Raw genomic sequence first — 13299 nt, forward strand, 5'->3', positions numbered from 1 at the left:
CCAGTGCACGAGTTATTAATAGGCTGGGACAGAGCCCCTCCCCCCGGGGGGCCTCCCTTCTAAGGGCCGGAAGAGCTTCGGCCTTGGCCAGGGAGGCCGAGCTGCTGGCCGTCCCACCCTGCACGCTCTGGCCCGTACACCCTTCGGGGCCAGGGCTTGCTGCTCCTTCATCTGAACCCCCCCTGACACCCTCTTCTGCCCCTAACCCCACAGTGTGCCCTGAGGGTGCTCTCCAAGCTCAGAATGCCCCCAAGAGCCTGCAGACGGGGGAGCCCCTCATTCAGATGATCGGGGATCTCGAAGAGAGCCCAGAGCCAAGGAACTGCCTCAGCCGCGGCCACTTGGGGGCGGGAGGGGTCTGGAAGCCCCAGGTCCCAGCCCGTTACCACACTGGGGGTGCGGGGGGTGTCCCTAACGGCCAGGCTGTGTTTGTTTCCACAGGAAAAGCAGCTGCCAGGCAGCACCTCTTGGGCCCCCACCTGTTCCCGTGAGCCTGTGGACCTCGGAGTGGCCGTGAACTCCAGTGCAGGAGCAGGGACCCCCGACACGGTCTGCGGGCGGACCCCAGAGTAGAAGGCTGTGCTCCAAGCCCCTCCCTGAAGCTTGTGGATGAGCCTCCAGACAGGGGGCTGACCCGAGGGCAGGCACTGCTGGGCCAGAGGACCCCCCCACCGGGCTCCGGTCACTTCTCCCTCCCCCTGTCACCCACTATCTGACCTGACACTTTTGTAACTGGAGGCTTTGCGACTGAGAAAACCCCAGTGCACACTCAGCCACTGCACCACCGACCCTGGGACCCCTGGAGGGGCGCCCTCCTCCAGGGCTGGACTCTGGGGCCCCAGGAGGGGCGCCTACCCCAGGGCTGGACTCTAGGGCCCCAGGAGGGGCACCAGTCCCAGGGCTGGATTCTAGGGCCCCAGGAGGGGTGCTCATCCCCAGGGCTGGACTCTGGGACCCCGGGAGGGGCGCCCACCCCCAGGGCTGGACTCTGGGGCCCCAGGAGGGGCGCCTACCCCAGGGCTGGACTCTAGGGCCCCAGGAGGGGCACCAGCCCCAGGGCTGGATTCTAGGGCCCCAGGAGGGGCGCCTGCCCCCAGGGCTGGACTCTGGGACCCCGGGAAGGGCGCCCACCCCCAGGGCTGGACTCTGGGACCCTGGGAGGGGAACCAGCCCCAGGGCTGGATTCTAGGGCCCCAGGAGGGGCGCCCACCCGCAGGGCTGGACTCTGGGGCCCCGGGAGGGGCGCCTGCCCCAGGGCTGGACCCTGGCCCGGCCCCCAGAGGGCCTGCCCTGTCCCGCCTACATGGTCATCATGGGGCTCATGCTGCCTCCAAGCAGTGGTGCAGAAAAGCACTCGTATGCACAGCGGACCCCTGGACGCGGCAGGGCAGAGCCGACAGCCGGGGGCACAGCCTCTTGCTCCGTTTCCAGAGAGAAAAGGAATGAGGTCCATGGGGCTGGTGGGTGACCCAGGAATCTTGGGTCTGGGTGGGGCCTGCTGTGACTTACAGACGCTGACAAGGGGAGCCCCTCAGTCAGGCTGCTGGAGAGGGACTCAGCCACCCTCAGGGAGGCAGCCTCCAGGGAGCCTGGGACAGCACCTGCAGAGTCATCCCCAAGTGCCCACGGCCACCCCAGGGTGAGACGTGGGAGGCTAAGGGCGCGGCGGGCCCCCGTGCCAGGACTGTCCTCTCCACATTCCCATGCTCACCCCTGACCCACAGCGGGGCCTCCCATCGAGCCTGTGGGTCATTCGACCTTTTAGAAGAAGTGAGCTTTTCCACGCTTGCCTCTCAGACCTTCTGGCAAACGCGAGGCTTTTCTCCTGAAAAAGTAATTTATGGCCTGAAAGAGGGTGCGAGCCGCCCCTGCCATCCAATCACCGGGCCCTGAGCAGTGCACGCGAGGGGTGGCTGTCTAGCCCCCACCTCAGCTAGCCCCCCGTCCTTGGCAGGGACCCCCGGGGTTGCAGCCGCTGCTCTGCCGACAAAGGTCACTGTTCTCCTCCCGCCTGGGCTGTGAGGGGGCAGATTGGAGAGGCTGGGACGAGAACAGGTCCGTCCAGGAGCCCAGGGCCGCCCAGGGTGTGGGGCACCCACCTGCGAACGGCTGACGTCACCCCCCCCCCCAGCATCTCAGTGTATCACCAACCACAGCACGTCTTCCCAGAGGCGGAGGGGACACAGGGGCCCTGCCCTTGGCTCCCAGCCAGCCCACACGGGGACCCCTTCCCTAGCGTCCGACTCCACCAGCCCCCAGTGTCCCCCCAGCTCTCAGCCTGGGCGGGGACCTGCAGCAACAGAGAACCTACAGGAGGGCGACCCTGCCACAGACACCGCCCTGCGTGAGCGGCGCAGCGTCAGGACCCGCAAAGCCAGCACCCCAGGCTGCAGTGCCCGCGGTGTGGGAGCCGGTATCAGGATGTGGGCCTGCCCACACCTGCCCTTCTGGGATCGTGGGCGGCTCCCCAGTAGGAGCCAGGTGGGTTCTGAGCCCAGGGTGGAGGAGGGGTGGGTGGCCGGGTAAGTGGGAGTCTTGCCCACCTGCCTACAAGCCTTGACGAAAGATTGAACATCCACATCCACCTTCTTGCTCAGAGTGAGCGCTGCCCTTGGACGGGAGACTTCAGGGGAAGAGAGGCCTGATAAGGGGGCAGGTGGGACACCCCCCGCCAAGGTCAAGGTCTTGGCCCGGCAAAGGGAGGCCACAGAGAGGAAAGAGAACAGGGCAGGGACGGGGCCATCTGCCCGTGGCAGCTGGGAGCCCCGGGGGGCTGAGGGCCTCCCAGGCGGCCCTGACACCCACCACAGGCCAGCAGCAGCATCGTCCATGCACGCACCCTGCTGCTCGGCCACCACCTGCTGCCACACGTCCAGCCCTGGGGTCCACGGGCCCTGCCTCGCTGGCCAGTCGTGGAGAGAGGAGAGCAGAGCGCAAGGGCTGGGCATCCTCCCAGAGGAAGCGGAGGACAGGTGGGGGGTGGGGATGGGCTTCTCCTCAAGCTGCGGGGGAGGGTCTTCGTCCCACTGATCTGGACAGCAGGGGCCGCATGAACCTGGGCGTCACCCCTCCCAGCGCAGGATTCTGTTTTAGAAATCCTGCTTGCAGCCGGACTCCGGAGGGCCGCTTGCTCTCCATCCATCCGGGCCCTCCTCCTCCTCCTCCTCCCTCTCACCACCTCCCTCCCCTCTCCTCCCCCTTCCAGAGTGTGGGAACTCCCCCCACTCTAGGCCTCGAGGAGGACAGACAGAGCCCAGGGGCCTTGGGGGTGGGGGGCGGGCATGAGAGGCTGAGACCCGGGAGACCCTGGGGCCATGGGGGGCCTTGGGAAAGCCTGGGAGGACACGGAGCAGGACAGGAGGCTGCCCGCTGAGTAGTGCGCCCTGCGTCCTCCCCAGGAGGGGGCCTGGTCCTCGGAGCAGGGGGTGGCCGGGCCCCGGGGCTCAAGCTGGGTGGGGCAGGGGGCCACTCAGCAAAGAGCTGCTGCCCCTGGGGAGGTGAGAGGCCGAGAGTCAGGCCCCATGGGGGTGGGGGTGGGGGAGTCCAGTGCCTGGGGCTGGAGACCCCTGGCCCTGGAGAGAGTGACCACCTGGGGTGGGGGTCCCACCAGCCCTGAGCCCCTTGGTGAGCACAGCTGAGTAGGACCCAGAGATGGGACCCTCGGCACCGACCTAGCCCTGGATGCGGGAGAAGGGTGGTCTTAGGACCTGCAGGCCCCGCGGTCTGCAGCGAGGTGTCCAGCCCCAAACACGCTGGATGAGACGTGGCCAGTGGGGACCCTGAAGGGTGGGGGGACACACAGAGGGAGCGGGCGGCCGAGGATGCAGGCACCAGGCGGGGGAAGAAGGCAGAAAGGGTTCACAGACCCCGCTGGGGACCGTGGCTGCAGCCCGAGGCGTAGTTCAGGGGAAGATGGGGCCACAGGGGCACAGCCCGGCCGGCCCCAGAGGGTCGGGGCAGGGCTGTGCTCTCTTTCCTGAGTCCCGGGAGGTGGGGGGGCCCTCTGGCCACGCCTGGCCTGGCCTCTGTCCAGCGCCCACGCCCATGAGCTGCTGCCCCTCGGCGCTGACTGGCCTGCTAAGCCAGGCTGCCTGCCGGCGTCAGGCTGCGCCACACACAGAGCGGGGCTGCCGCAGAGCCTGGACGCTGGGCCGCTCGGCCGCTGGACGGCCCTCGGCTCCGCCGCCCCAGGACATGGACGTGTTCCTAAAACCGCTCACACTGTAGCTGCCTTTACTTCTAGGCCTGTGCTTAAAATAGCCTGGATCGGGCCCCTCTTTGCTTGTGAGAAGCCGTCCGCTGTGCAGGCAGAGGGCAGCCGCGGGGAGGCCTTCTCCTCCTGTGGCTCATGGCCGTAACGCTTCCGAAAGTGGGTCTGGTTGGTGGGTCACTTTCTCTGACGTGGACAGAGGGCCATGCGGGGCCAGGCAGGGGCGGAGGCTGCTCCTCCCACACACTCTTCCAGCTCGGACCGGGGATGGACCCACACTTGGCCTGGCGCCCATGCCAGGGGCTGGCTGGGCCCTCACCTGCCATCGCGTCCTTGCGGTGGTTGGGGCTTCTCCGCTCTTTGCCAAGGTCCCTCAGGGGCTGAGGAAGACACCCGGAGGCCCATACCTCCTGGCCCGACCAGGACCATGTCTCTGTGGGGATGTCCCAGGGGGCCACCAAGCTACACCTCCTCTTTCGGGGAGGGCGCAGGTCTTCCCATCGACCCTGGAGAAGCAGGCTGCTCACAGGGCGCCGCCGGGCTGCCCCCATCCCGGGGTTCACCTTCCTGCACCCTGGTGCCCCTCAGGCTACACCCAACCTGCCCTCCCAGAAGGCTCTGCAGGGGCAGTGGCCGGTGAGCTGCCCCCTTGGGACAGTGTGATACCAGCTCTGCTGGGTGCCGAGGGGACTCCCCAGGTCTGCAGCTGAGGAGCGCCTAAAGCCCAGTTTAAACTAAGCAAGTGCGCCCCCCGGCAGGGCACTGCGCGGCTCCTGTGAGGGTGGATCAGGCCCAGCCAGCGGCTCTGTGCCACCAACCACACAGGCTGAGAATCCCTGCAGGGTTCCTGGGTGTCCACACAGGGCCCCCCCGCAACCCCGGCTACAGGCAGGCTGCTCCGCAGCCCCTCCCCGCCCGTCTACTTCCCTTTCCTTCCTGCCCTCCCTGTGGCCCTGGGCTGACCGCACCCAGGTCTTTCCAGGCCAACTCTGGGCCTCACCCCCCGAGCCCCACGGCTCAGCTTAGTGCTGGCAGCTACAGACCCCCAGGGCCCGCCCGCTGTCTCCCCTCCCTCTGCCCCCCGGGCCACCCCCCTGCTCTGGCTAACCCCGCTGCTTAGGGCCCCCTCTGGCGGGCAGAGAGCCTGGCCTGGCGGGAAAGAGGAGACGCGGTGTAGATGCCATGTGGACTGGGGCCCGGGGGGTCCTTCCTGCCTGTCTTGGGGGCCCAGGCGCCGCTGAGCAGAACCCAAAGAGCCGTGATGTCAGAGGATCGCTGGGAGCCCACGGAGAGGGCGGCATCCCCGGAACCCGGGTCACAGTGACGGAGGACCTTGAGGGTCCCTGCGGAAGGGGCCTGGCCTCAGGCACATTGCTGCCGGGTGAGCGGGGACCTTGAGGGCAGGTCCCAGGGTCCGGGCCTGGGTGCGCCCCATGGCAGGTGCGGCTGGCCTCCTGGTTGAGAGGTCTGTTGGGAAGCGAAGCGTGGAAAGTGGTTCTGGGAGCTTGACCTGTTGTCACAGGCAAGGGAACGTGAGCCGCCCCAGGGAGGAAGCCGGCCCAGTGGGAGAGCCCATCCCCCAGAGCCGCTCAGCGGGGGCCCCTGGGGACTGGAGGGCCCCCAGGAGTGAGGCCTGGCTGCTGAGCCGGAGGATGCAGGTGCAAACCTGGGCTGTGGGCGTCCCCCCTGCTCAAACTTGGGGGCTAGAAAAACCTTATGAAGGGCCTTGGGGCTGGAGGGGACACTCAGTCCCCATCTTCCCTCTCTGCTGCGGCTCAGAGGCTGAGAGGCTGAACTGAGGCCTGCCTGCAGACCTCTGCCTGGGCCCAGCCTGCAGGCCGCCCTGGGAGATGACAACAGGGCCCTTCTCTGCCCATCCTTCTTGACCCGGGCTGTGGGGCTGCCCCCTCCTCTCTCCCTGCAGGACCAGTCACCTTCTGTGCCCAGGCCTGAGGATTTCCTGGGGGACCTGAGCTGAGACCCCAGCTACACGTCCTGTGCATTGGCACAAACGTGGCTCATCCTGTGAGCAGGTCTCCTTCCATGACTCCGATTCCATTCTCACGAAGGTTTCATCTCTGCTCGCATGAATATTTCATTCCGAGCTTAGTTAACATCGCCCTTTGTCTCCGGACAGAATGGATCGAGCGGCTCCTCGATGGGCACCACTGCCCAGCCCTTCTGCCCCCTGCTTTTGGTCACCAGGAGGAGCCTCACAGTCACACTGTCACTCAGGCCAGTGGCTGGGGGCCTCGTCCCTGCTCCCGGACGTGCATGAAGGGCCCTGATGTGTTGAGGGTCACCCCTGAGACACTGCCTGGGGTGGGGTCCTCCGAGGGGGTTGGGACGAGGCTGACCATGGCCGGCACCTCGCTGGACAGTGCCTCCTGGTCTGGCTGCTGACGTCCGGAGCTGCTGCTGGGTGGCCGGGGCTCCAGTCCGCCCGGTGACGTCTGCCGCCCGTCAGTCTGTCTCTGCATCTGAGGCTCTGTCGGCCTGTCTGTCTGTGGGCTCCTGCCTTCCTCCCTGTCATGGGGAAGTTTGCAGAAGCGGCTCCGGTCCATCTTGTCCTCCCATCTGGGGACGTGGAGCCCCTGGACCCTGCACCCCCATGAGAGGACAAGCCCAGTCGTTGGCACGAGCAGAACAGGAGAGGGGTCCCCCAGGGGAGGGAGCCGGCAGAGCCTGCGTCCTGCTCACCTCGAGGGGACGCGTGAAGGGAGTGGGACTCTGTCCTGCAGACCAAGAGCAGGCAGGGCACCTGGGGGACTGTGGAGGGGGTCCCGCCCCAACTCATGCCCCTTGGAAGCCAGGCTGTTCAGAAATCAGCCAGGAAGGGTAGGAGGGCTTTCCAGGCCCACTGGGAGGAGCTGGGAGGAGCCTGTGGACTCTGAAGGATGACAGACAGAGGGCTCCAGAGGCTGTTTCCCTGTCCCTCCCTCCCCAGGCCAGGCCCCGTGGGTGCCCACGAGGCCAGGGTGACCTCTCAGCACCCTGAGGCTGGGAATGGGCTGCGCTCTGATCCTCAAAGGAGGAACCAGGTCTGAAAGTCCTGCCAGAGGCACATGGAGGTGCCCGATACCAGGACTGGGTTTTCTAAACCGTGTGCATGTTAGCGGAGCAGGCCTCACTCTCCGCAGGCTCAGACTCAGCCCTGGAAGACCCCCTGCCGCCCCCCACGAAGCAGCCCGAATGATCAGAAGCCCGCCTCCCTGCAGTCTGGGTCCTCTGGGGCAGCCCGCCGTCCAACCAGCCCTGGGTGTGACCCGCTCCCCTAGGCCTCCCCGCAGCACCCCTGGCCCCAGTGCCCGGAGGTGGGGGGAGCAGGGGCTGCTGGGCCTCCCCCCACACAGGGTGGGGGACCGCTGCCCCAGAGCCACAAGGGGTCAGGGTGGGCGTCCTCTGTTTCCCCAGAGTCTCAGGGGCGCCTGCGTTTCCTGGACCTTGGTTGGAAAAGGCGGAATAAGCCGCATTTAAGTGGGCTTTCGGTTTTGAATGAATCTTGTAGCTAGCGTGACTGTTACACGAGCTGGCCCTGGACTCACTGTCACGGCTGGGGGGTGAGGGTGCCTGGATGATCATGCCCTCTGCACTCGGCCAGGTTTGGGGCGGTTTCCCCTGCCGGCTCAGAGGTCACCCCTGGAAGGTGGCTGCTGAGCTGAGCACTGGCGAGCCAGGCCTCAGGCCAGACCCCGCCCCACCCCGCGCCCCCTCACCTCCAGCCTTGCTGGGCCAGCAGGACGCACCAGCAAGGTCTTTCTTCTGAAAGACTTGCTCGGAACGGTTTATTACTCAAGGAAGGACATTTAACACGTTATGGTAGGACACGTTGTAAAGTAAATATTTCACTGGGCTCATTTCAAAAAATAAACAGTTTAATTGAATCTATTTATGGTTTGAAAAGCCATCTGTCACGTCTTTTCCATCCTTGGGGGATATCGTAATTTAGCTTTAAATAGCATTAATGCCAAATCTGTCCATGTGACTGCCTGCCTGAAAAATCCAAGAGAATGGCTAATAAATAGCTAAAGAGAGAAAAACAGAAGCAATACTTTAAAAATTTTAAGTATATATTTAGACTAGTTAATGTTTCTGTTCACAAACCACACCAGTCTGACTATGTGATTGAGGCTGTCACATTGCTAATGACAATGCAGAAGATTAAAATGCCCAGGAATAAATTTAAGAAGTATGCATGACGTGCAAATTTAAAAAAGGAAGTTATACAAAGGATATATATGAATCCTTGCATTAATAGAAAAGCTTGTTTTTTATATTGACATATTTTAACTTTATAATTAAGACGATAATAAAAATGTCTTACCAAATAAAGCAATACATTGTATAATATCAGAATACTCTTAATATTACTAACGATATATTTGTTTAATAGAGGAACCAAGAAAACATAAATACATATAACAGGAAAATGAAATATTTGATCTTTACTAATTTTTCTTCTTAGACTTGAGTTTCCCTAAGATATGAACAAATGGTCATGCAATGATCTAGGAGGTGTGCCTGCCTTAATTATATTAATATCCAGAAAACTCTGTTATTAGGCGTGAAGCTGTTTCAATATTACCAGCTATAAATAAGTAAATACTTTAAATGAAAGAAGACTTCAAGACACACGGCCTTTGCAACAGAGGTGAGGCCCATGGCTGGGGTCGCCCTAGAAGGACCTCTTGTCCTGGGAGGGCACTGGAGTGACCTCCAGCCTTGAGGAGGCAGAGTCTGAGGTGGCCAGACTGTCCTGAGCGGGTGGGAAATTCTCTCAGGGGTCGTGGTGACCAACTCTTTTTCATTTTCTTCCTTCTTTCCTCCCTTCCTTTTTTTAACTCAGAAAAACTAGCTCTAGCGTGCAGCCCCGTGATGCTGGCCTGCGTAGGAGAACTCTCTCCCCTGACCAGAGGGCTGGTGGAGGGGCTGCCCTGCGCTTCCCACCATTTTCCTTAAAAACACAGGAAATAGCACAGGAAGTGATTAAGGAGGATCTGCCAAGAAAGATGTAGTGGGTTGGCAAAAACAAATCACGGAGAAGCTCATTTTAATAGAAACATGTGACCTACGTAAGTAGTGAGGTTTGACGATGACCAGGCCACTACTCAAAATGATGGCAACATTTAATAGGATGGTATCTTCTCATTAACCCATCCCACGTAGTGGGTCCTTTATTCCCGTGTTTGCCTGCTTATTCACCATCTATTCACTTCCACGGGCTTCCCTGGTGGTTCAGCTGGTAGAGAACCCACCCGCCAATGCAGGAGACGTGAATTCGATCCCTTGGTTGGGAAGATGCCCTGGAGGAGGAAACGGCCCCCCACTCCAGTATTCCTGCCGGGGAGAGTCCACGGACAGGGCGCCTGGCGGGCTGTGGGCTACGAGCTTACACAGAGCCAGACACGGCTGAGCGGCTAACGGCAGCTTTCACTTCCACACAGGGCCCCATTTCCACGTTGACAAATAAAACCAACAGGACCCTCTTTATACAAAGCTCAGAAAAAAAGGGAGAAGAAAAAAAGAAAAGAAGAGGTGTTTTCAACAACAGACTGCTGTTGATTAAGGGCTTAGCTACTTGTGGAGGATTTTTTCTTATGATATAAAGTTAGGGTATTTTTGAAGGGAAAATGGAGATGAGTCTTCATAAAGCTGATTTCATAAATACAAAGTTGCAAAACAGAAATTACAGTTGGGCTGAGAATCCTTAAAAAGCCGCGGCTGTGAATGGCCCTTTTGAGCAGTGCTGATTATCAGAGGAGGAGTCTGCGAGTCTTCAATGCCTGGTCAGCGGGAGAAAGAACAGCCTCTCTCTTTACCCTCAAAAGGAGCCGACGCACCGGGAGCTCTGACAACTTTAAAAGAGCATTGCCAACGCTGACACAGATTTTCCTCGTACAATGCTCTGCACTTTGTCTCAGTTATTGTTCAGGATTCAGCGATTCTGGAACCTACTTGTCCTTTGACTACGGAGGGTTAATTAACCCTGGCTGGCGGTCCCTTGGCCTGGGCAGCGATACCCCGGGAGCCCACCTGATGGATGTGTGAGCACTTGCCTGCCAGAATCACAGAGAGGCCAGCCTTTCTGTCTGCATAATTTTATGTAAATAACTTGGCCCTGTCAGCGATGTGTTTATGCCGAGGGGGCGGGGTTTAGGCACCCTCCCTACACAGCAGGCCTCGCTGAGACTCTGCCCCGAGGAACCGCAGTTCACTCTATTCCCCCTGAAGTCAAGCGCCAGGCCCACCCCTAGGCCAGGCTGCAAGGGGAAGGTCGGGATGGTCAGCGTTTGGGAGTGAGTGGCCAAAGGGTCCAGACTGCAAGGCCCAGGCCGGCAGGTTGCCCCAAAGCTTAGAAGTCTGGGGACAGTGACGACACTGTCAGTTTCACAGAGTGGGCGAGCACAGACCAAGAGCAGGAGCTGTGAAGGGCCTCTGCAGTCAGGACAGGCGGCCCGGAGCCTCCTCCCAGCCCTGCAGGGGTGCCTCCCGTGATGCTGGAGCTCGGGACAGTGACCCCCTCGCTCGGAGGCTCCGTTTCTTCAGCGGAGCTGTGTTGTTGTTGACACCGCTCTGGGCCCCAGGCCAGTCTCACAGCCAGGCCCCCTCCGCCCCCGCCCCCCAGCAGGTGCCTGCAGCTCCTTGGGCTCTGGTCTGATCAGACCCCCGGGAGGCTGGGGGATGGGGTGGGTGGATGGAGAACAGCCCCTTGCTGTTCCTTTTCCAGAGGCTGGAGTGCGTTTTCTCAGGATGAAAGTGCAGGTCTGAACCGGTCTGTCTTCTCAGGCGCTGTCACAATTCAAGCTCCATCTCTCTCACCCGAAACCCTTGGGACCAGATGGAATTTAGGTGCAGATTTTAGAAAGATTTAGATTTCTGCATACCACACATACCACGCAACCCGAAGAGCAGGGGTCGGGGGAACCACATCTGCACGGGAGACACACAGAGGGATTCTCGGGCTGGGAAGACTCCAGCTTGTCGTACTTTCCAGGTTATGCCAATAAACAAATTAAAGAAGAACGTCCCAGTTTTAGAGGATTTGAGTTTATGTTATCATGTGTAAGAAATTGCAGATGGGACTTGCCTGGAGGTAAGGAATCTGCCTGCTGATGCAGGGGACAAGGGTTTGACCCCTGCCTGGTTTGGGAAGATCCCACATGCGGAGGGGCAACTGAGCCTGTTTGCCCTAGAGCCCACGCTCTGTGGTAAGACAAGCCCCTGCTCGCCAGAGCTAGAGGAAGCCTGCCTGCGGCAGCAAAGACTCAGGGAAGCCAAAAATCAGTAAATTAATAAAATAAAAAATAAAGTAGTGAAAATCTTTAAAAAAGAAATTGTAGATGTGCACAATCATAATGGTTAGTCTATTTTCCTTTCCAAATGGTTCAGATCCACCTTCTTGAGGTTTTCTTACAGTGAAATGCACGCGTGTTCAGTGGACAGTTCTGCGAGTTTCAACAAACGTATACAGCGCCTATCACCACTGCAACCAACATCAGGGATGTTTTCTTCTCCCAACAAGCTCCCTCATCTGCCCCTGGCATGCAACCCTCTCCCACCCTGGGACCTGCAGCCACTGGTCCCCTCTGCCACGGGGGACGGAGGTGCCCTCTTCAGAAGTCACAGAAAAAGTGATGCGTTTGTGTCTGGAGCACCTGAGCCTGGCCTGTGTCGTTTCTGTCACTGAGCATTATTCCGTTGTGTGTGGGCACCAGGATTCTCACTCCGCCCATTCTCCTGATGGACGTGGGAGCATTAAAAGGCTACCTCTTTCCATTTTATTAACATTGTTTCTCAAAGAACACAGTTTTAAAATTTCGATAAAATGCATTTTTTTCTTTTTCTCTTTCGTTTATAAGCAGCGAGTTTGGTGTCCTCCCTAAGAAATCCTGCGCAGCCCCAAGTCCCAGAAAAACCCTCAAGTGTCCCTAGAAGCTTGAGCTGCTGTGCTGGGTCTATGATCCGTTTCTAGGTCCCTTTGATATCATGTGCATCAAGCTTTACTTTGCTTCACATGGATGGCCAGTGGATCCCAGAACTGTCAGTGGAAAAGACAATCCTTTCCCCATAGATTTGGCTCCTTTGTCTAAACTGATGACCACACAGATACAGGTTCCCTGTTCTGCCCTCTGATCCACGTGTCTGTCCTGCCGACGGAACTGTCCTTGTTTCTGTAGCTTCATGGTCAGGCTCCATCCAGGCAATGTGAGGACCCTAGCTTTGCTCTTTTCACAACTCTCCTATCTGGTCTACGTATTTTACCTCTCCATATATATTTTAGAATCGACCTGTTAATTTCTAAAGAAAATCAAACAAAAAAAGCTTTCTGAGGTTAGAGCGGGATTGCATGAAATCTGTGCATCAGTTGAAGAAAACTGACATTTTCACGTCTCAGAATTTTTCAACCCACGAATACGGTGTATCTCCCCATTTACTTAGATGTTCTTTAATTAAATTTTTTTGATGCGGATCATTTTTAGAGCCTTTGTTGAATTTATTACAGTGTTGCTTCTGTTTCATGTTTTGATTTTTTGGTTGTGAGGCGTGTGGAATCTTAACTCCCCAACTAGGGATTGACGCTCACCCCCTGCGTTTATTGGAAAGCAGAGTTTTAACCACTGGACCTCCAGGGCAGCCCTCAGATCTTCTTTACCTTTAATTCTCCATGTTTTGTGGGTTTCTTGTACACCTTTTGTTACATTTATTCCTACACATTTTCACTTTCTCACGATTATAAATGGAAATGATTTAAAATTTTATTCTTCCAATGTTCATTCTGATATATAGCTATACAACTGATTTCTGAATACTGACTTGAATTCCATGAACTTGTTAAATTCACTTTTTCAGTGGCATGTTTTGTAGATTGTTGAGGATTTTCTATGTAGATGATCAAAGGCAGAAAGCAAAGGCAGGCGGGCCAGTTCTCTCCTGAAACTTTGCAAAACTTCTTTCTCCTCCTCCTTTTCCTTATTATTATTGCAAAGGTAACAAACACAGAACAATGTTCAGAAGGCAAAGAAGGGCATCGAGCAAAAACAATTTCATGAATGTGGCTTCTAACACAGGTGGTCAACATTCAGTTTCAC

At 58.5% G+C, this 13299-nt stretch overlaps 1 long non-coding RNA gene across 1 annotated transcript; it reads left to right on the plus strand.

The window, feature by feature from the left end:
- Positions 1-5150: 5150 nt before the first annotated feature.
- LOC112581561 lies at positions 5151-11621 on the plus strand. Its single transcript, XR_003106162.3, has 2 exons — positions 5151-5591; positions 6135-11621. It is a non-coding gene; the product is annotated as an uncharacterized LOC112581561 (long non-coding RNA).
- Positions 11622-13299: the final 1678 nt, after the last annotated feature.

This window comes from Bubalus bubalis, chromosome 23 (genome assembly GCF_019923935.1).
Source record: "Bubalus bubalis isolate 160015118507 breed Murrah chromosome 23, NDDB_SH_1, whole genome shotgun sequence".
Taxonomy (NCBI): Eukaryota; Metazoa; Chordata; class Mammalia; order Artiodactyla; family Bovidae; genus Bubalus; species Bubalus bubalis.